The sequence below is a fragment of the Ornithorhynchus anatinus genome, chromosome 2, assembly GCF_004115215.2.
Source record: "Ornithorhynchus anatinus isolate Pmale09 chromosome 2, mOrnAna1.pri.v4, whole genome shotgun sequence".
NCBI classification, from domain to species: domain Eukaryota; kingdom Metazoa; phylum Chordata; class Mammalia; order Monotremata; family Ornithorhynchidae; genus Ornithorhynchus; species Ornithorhynchus anatinus.
This window is the reverse complement of record NC_041729.1, coordinates 38,045,319-38,052,259: the sequence shown is the minus strand read 5'-3', so window position 1 is coordinate 38,052,259 and position 6,941 is coordinate 38,045,319.

The window sequence follows — 6,941 nt, the reverse complement described above, 5'->3', positions numbered from 1 at the left end:
GGTAAACCAGGGATCAGGGTTTCTGATCTGCTTGAATTACATCTACCCCAGTGTTAAATTCAGTGCTTGGCACATAGTAAGCGCTTAACTAATACTTCAGTTATTGTGTCGTCAGTTTGATACCCCCATCTCCTCAAGACCAAAACTGAGAGAATCAGGAGAATCCTGCTTGACTCTCAGGCCAGGATCAAATCTAGTCTCTGGTCCACAGGGTGTTCCCAATCTAAAAGGCAGGGAAAGGAGAGTCATCCAGGGAAAAAACAGTGAAAGTAAAATAAGCAGCAGTTCACTACCAAGGGGAAGAATTGGCCTTCAAAAAAGTAAACTTCAGCAATCTTTCCTTGGTTTCTGCTCTTTGGACTCATAGAGTGGAATTTAGGGAAAATCCCTCTTCTGACCCAATACTAACCCTAACATTCCAAGGGTCAGTTAGTGCTCGATGCCCAGGGAGACATAAAGCTTTACTCCCTCACAACTGCATAGAGAATGATGGGATAAAAGAAAAAGAGAGGCGGAAGGATCAAAACTATTTCCAGTGCTGCGACAGATGGAAGTCAGCATAGAAAACAAGACCTCAACTTCTCCTGCACCACATTGTATCACCATGTGGTCCCATGAACTCAAGTCCTTAAAAAAATGTAAATTGTAACCTAGGCTTTGATTGGATAAGGTACAAAAGATAGGATTCTTAAACTGTCAGTTCTATTAGTCCTTCAAACCAATACCAGAAAATGGTACCCCATCCATATTATTCAGTGATATACATACACACATAAGCACAAAAAGGAAGAGCAGAAGAAATATTTTAATTGCTCTAGACTGTAAACGCCTCCTCTAGACTGTAAACCCTTTGTGGGAAGGGAACTTGTCTAACAGTTTTGTTATAATGTGCTTTCACAAGCATTTAGGTCAGTGCTCAATAAGTATCAGTGATCGAGTGAATCTTTAATAAATTCTTAATCTCCTCCTTACGGGTTGGTAATGCATTTGCTAATTCTGTTGCATTGTACTCTCCCAAACAGAGTAAGTGCTCAGTAAATACCACTGATTGATTACAGCGTCAACACTTACCCAAAAGAAGTGTTAGATGAATCATGAGGGAGAGATTTATTTGCTGACCACTACAGATTACTGTGAGGACATATGTAAAGAAGAAAAATGGTCTTGAGACCTGTTAACCATTGCAGTTGTGTTTTCTTCTTTTAAAGAGACTGAAAAAAGAGCTAGGGCTCTGATCCCAGGAATGAGGGAAATAATCAAAGAAGGGTAATAATCTATAATGTGTGCTGTTATTGAATATCACTGGGAAAAAAAGTTATTTCAAATTAAACCAAATGTGTTAGTATATTTGCCCCTACTGGGAATTAATCAACTTAATAATTATATAGTTTAGATTAGTATAGTTTAGATTGCCTCTTTCTAGGTTTGTTCAGGGTGTTGGGGAAGCAACAGGGCACTCTGGGTTATCAGGATAGGCCCCATCAGTCAATGGTACTTATAGAGTGCTTACTGTGTACCAAACAATGGAATAACTGCTTGGGTGAGTACAACACAATAAATTTGTTCTCAAAATCCTGCCCACAAAAAGTTTACAGACCAAAGAGTGAGACAGACATCAAAAAAGGTACAGATAGGGGAAATAGGGGAACTATCATTATTTAAGGATATGTACTTAGGTGCTGTGGGGCTGGAGGTTGCCCTTGGAGAGGTTGCTGTGACTATCCAAGTGTTTAAGGGGTACGGACCCAAGTACATAAGGGATGCAGAAGGAAGAGCACAAAGGGGAAATGAGAGTCTAGTCAGGGAAGTCCTCCTGGAGGAGATAGGCCAGCAAGACCTCAAATTCGGGTAGGGAGCACCAAGCCATAGGGATGGATTTGTGGTGAGAAAGATGTGACTGAGACCTTGACAATTGGAGGTTTTTAAGAAGTGTTTTGGGGAAATGTGGACTGAATGAAGTTTTAAAAAAATGATACAGGTAGCAGAGTGAAGTGTGGTCTGGAGGCAGGGAAATCACGGAGGAGGCAGATGAAGTAGTCAAGGCAGGATATATGTGCTTGGATCAACATGGTAGCATGTTTGTTAGAGAGGAAGGGGCAGATCATTATAATAATCCCTCTATCCAGGTGAATGATGCATACTTGCAGTGCTTAAACCTGAGTGGGAGATCTACCCTATTTCCCCTACTGCCACTTGAGCGCATAGGCAAAACCTACATATGTGGATATTCCACCCCACAGCTGCCCTTTTGTAAACACCTTTATACTCTTTGGCATTCCCCCTGTTTATTTTAGTGTGCTTTCTGCCTAGGTTGTAAATTCCTTGAGAACAGGGATCATGTCCACCAGAATCCACCATGTCCACTGCACTCTCCCAGGCACTCAGCAAAACCCTCTCACAATGTAAGCACACACTAAATAGTAGTGACTGATTAATTGATCAAAGGGCCTACTTTATCTAAACCTCTCTCACTACTTAAGCACCTACGCTGCATTCCATTTACTCATTGTGAATGTTTCTGCCCCACTATCACCTTAAGAGCTATTTCAATCCTCTTTTCTTCCCCGCACTCCACCTGCCATATGTTACGGCTCCAACAAGTTAGCTAAAACCCCAGCAGCCGAACTTCCATTTTATGATAATTTGGTCCAGAAAGTAGGCTAATGGGAGTTGGGAGGTCCTGACATGAATAAGCGGCACAGGTAATATTGGGGGGGTGAGATGACAAAGGTGGCAATAGGGAAGGATGGGAAATTACTTTGACTCTCTCCCAAGCAGCTGCTGCTCAGCACAGGTGAATCAACTTTGACGTGTAATTAGCAAGTCATTAAAGGGTCTGGCCGGAGGGTGTGGTCGAGTGTTACCAAGTTTTTAGTTGTGGATGGCTGGCTATTGACACGGTATCTCCTTAGTGAGTCACTGTCCTTCTTTGGAGGGGGTCTGGGTCCCAGTGTGCAGAGGGGTGGGTTGGCCATTCTTTCCTCGTGCAGGCCCAAGTCCTCGGCACACTGATGGAGGAAGCTGGGAATGAGGGTGTTGGGGTCCCCTCCCTCCCGCTGTACAATGCTGAGAAGGTGGGGGGTGGGGAGGGCTTTGGAGAGCCGGGGTCTCTTCTCTCCGGGCTGGGTGTGGCTGGGGGAGGGGGCGACCCTCCTTTTTGCTCAGTCCTCAGCCACTCACGTGCAGGAAGCAAAGGTAAGGAAGGGGCAAAGGATTATATTCATTCATTCAATAGTATTTATTAAGCGCTTACTATGTGCAGAGCACTGTACTAAGCGCTTGGGATGAACAAGTCGGCAACAGATAGAGACAGTCCCTGCCGTTTGACGGGCTTACAGTCTAATCGGGGGAGACGGACAGACAAGAATTAAACAAAGGCCAAATTTAAAGGCTTGTGAAAGAGGAAGGATGGTTTCACTGTCTACTGAGATGGGAAAGGCAAGGGGAGGACAGGGTTTGGGTGGGAAGATAAGAAGTTCTGTATTAAACGTGTTAAGTTTGAGCTGATGGGAGACTATCCATGTAGAGATGTCATGAAAACAGGAGGAAATGTGAGACTCCTGTGAAGTGATTCATTCATTAAATTGTATTTATTGAGCACTTACTGTGTGTGCAAAGCACTGTACTGAATACTTGGGAGAGTACAATATTACAATAAACAGACACATTCCCTGCCCCCAATGAGTGTACTGTCTGGAGGATGTGATTAATATTCACCATTCAATTTTAATTACTGAGCACTTACTATGTGCAGAGCACTGTACTAAGCACTTGGAATGTACAGTTTGGCAACAGATAGATACAATTCGTGCCCAACAACAGGCTCACAGTCTAAACGGAGGAGACAGACAACATAACAAGTAGTCTGGTGTCAATATCATCAAGATAAATAGAATCATAGATATCTTCACATCATTAACAACATAGAGTAATAAATATATACAAATATGCACAAGTGCTATGGGGAGGGGAAGGGGGAAGAGCAGAGGGAGGGAGGAGGGGGAATGGGGAGGGGAAGAGGGGCAGAGGGAAAGGGAGGACTCAGTCTGGGAAGGCCTCCTGGAGGAGGTGAGCTCTCAGTAGGGCTTTGAAGAGAAGAGAGTTTGGCGGATGTGAAGAGGGAGGGCAATGCAGGTCAGTGGTAGGACGTGGGCCAGGGGTCGATGGCAGGACAGGCACAAACAAGGGACCTTGAGGAGGTTAGCGGCAGGGGAGTGGCGTTCCATCTCCTTCTGACTCCCAGGTCCATATTCTATCCACTAGGCCACACTGCTTCTCAGCATCATTCATCCCAGCAAATGCTTAGAGTACTGATCCTGCCTCCTGGAAACTCCTCCTGGAATTCCTCTTGTTTCATTTGGCAGTAGAGGAGTGGAGGCAACTTTCTGTAACCCGTAGGGTAACAGAAACCCGTGACTGTAACCCGTAGGGTCACATGTGCTGAATAGATTTGAGATTAAAATTCTAAGGGTATCTTTGGTCCCAATTCTTGGTTTTAAAAAGCCAGAAATACTAAGGAAATAACACATTCAGGTTGGCATCAGTTTTGTTTGACCCCTCCACCTGTTGTTTTGCTTGGGCAAGGTGGGGCAGTGAAAACATCATCTCCTAGAGAAAATCTTAGAGCACATCCCCAGGTCTGGGGAAACATTGTTTTTCAACCTAGACAAAGTGATCTAGGAAAACTACTTTTTACATTAAAAGAATCAATATTGGATTGCTTGGATTGGTTTCCAAGAATAATGGAAGATTCTAGATCAATTTGTATGAGCAACAATCCAAAGAAACTACTATGAAGTATTCACCCAGATAATGACATCTCAGAAAGTGAGGGTTGTTCTTTGTGCTTCAGTTTAGGCTAAAGGAACCTTTACAAGGAGGACATTCAAAGATCAGAAAGCCCCTCCTGACTTGATTATCTTGTATCTACCCCAGTGTTTAGAACAGTGCTTGCCACAAAGAGCTTAACAAATACCTCTATTAATATGTCTATTATTCATATATCCTCCTGAGTTTGTCTGTTTTCCCCCATGCGTCAGAGATTCAACAAGCTGGAGAGAAGCTCTGGGGCTACCTTTCCGAGAGCTACTGCCTCCTTTGCCCTTAGAGTCCTCCTTTGGGTCTTGGCTATCAAGCAGCAACTGCAATAAGTCCACCCGGTGCTGGAAATGAAAGAGAATTTTAAACTGTTTTTGAGAGGAGAAGAAATGCAGGGAAAACAATATTACATCTGGTTATAATCCCCAGAGGAGAAAAAGTTATCTGATTATTACTTCTGGGTGTTTACAAAAGTTTCCTTGCTCATTATTTTTTATCACAGAGCTAGTAGTCATGGATAAATGATTTAAGCCTGGCAAGGGGAGCCCTCTTTGAAATTACGTGTTTACTAAAGTTAGAGGTTCTCCTTCTGAGATCATGCTAAAGCCAATCTTCAACATGAGGCCCAGTGAAAGTTAAGAGATTGGTGTCAGAAGAGTGCCTGAATGTTGGTTGGGCAGAAAGGACGAAGTTATCCAGGAGGAGACCATTTGGGAGAGAAGAAAGTGTACAATCATTTTCATTTCACATATTTAATTTCTGTTAAATGAAAAATGAAGTCTCACTTCTGAATTCCATGTCACCATGAATTGAATTCAACTTGACCTCTATACCAGGATCTTTACTTCTTCCTCTCTCCAACCTGCAAACTTACAGCATGGGGCCACTTCAGTTTTTATTCTGGAGTTGCCCCAAACTATGCTGGTTGTAACTGATATTTTTGGGTGAGTAATGAGATTCTATGTCTGGAGTATAAAGCCTCCATTTAACAGCAATGACTTTGAATTTGGCAATCCCAACTGTGATGGTCTTTATTTACCGGTCTTGAAGTCATGAAATCAAATGTTCATGGATGGGCCTCATGCATATTTTTTTTTTTAATTCTCATGTCTAGGTTTGCAGTCTTAATAAGAAAATGGCACTCTTTTATGAATCCCCTGGATTAAGAATATTTACTTTTCATCCTTTAAAAGAGTTCTTACTTGTTGATCGTCTCGATGTCGCCTGTACTTTAAACACAAATCTTTTAAAGTATTCCACAGGATCACTGGGGAATAAATTAATATTTATAAGCTTAATAGCAGGTATGATAAATGGAAGTACACCTGGAAGGGAAAGAGAACAAAGGTGATGAATATGGAACTGCAGTTTAAAAGTTAACGCTTTAAACTTAAAGATTGAGGCTAAATCTGATAATTTCAGCTTTTTCTAACTAGCTTTGATTTAGTTAAGCAGATATCACATAGCTATCCAAGAATCAGAAGATCAGTTTCCTAACATTGTGTCAAGAGCATTTTTGGAAATTGATGATGATGATGATGGTATTTGTTAAGTGCTTACTTTGTGTTCTAAGCACTGGGGTAGTTACAAGCTAATCAGGTTGAACCCAGTCATTGTGCTGCATAGTGCTCCCAGTGTTAATCCCCATTTTACAGATGAGGTAATTTAGGCACAGAGAAGTGAAGTGACTTGCCCAGGGCCACAGAGCAGACAAATGAGGGAGCTGGGATTAGAACCCAGGTCCTTCCGACTCTCAGGCCCTTGCTGTATCCACTAGGCCATGCTGCTTGTCTATGTCAATGATAGGACATGTCTTACCAAACTGGAAACTGATTAATTGAATTTATTCAAAATGCACAAAATAATGGCTGTGTCTTATCTAGGCAAGCCTCTAAACAAAACAGATTTTAGTACTGAGACAAATTGGGCTCTGTAGTGGCCTAAGATAACTACATTATCTTTCAGCTAACTTCTTTAACTATTTTTAGCTTTGCAGATAGGAGCAGAACAATCTACCAGCCTGCAATTTTTAACTGGTATCTCCCAGTGTTAATGGTATTTTAATGCATCTACTGAAAATATAAGTAAGCTAAAGAATTGGACTACCTCTGAGGGTCATATTT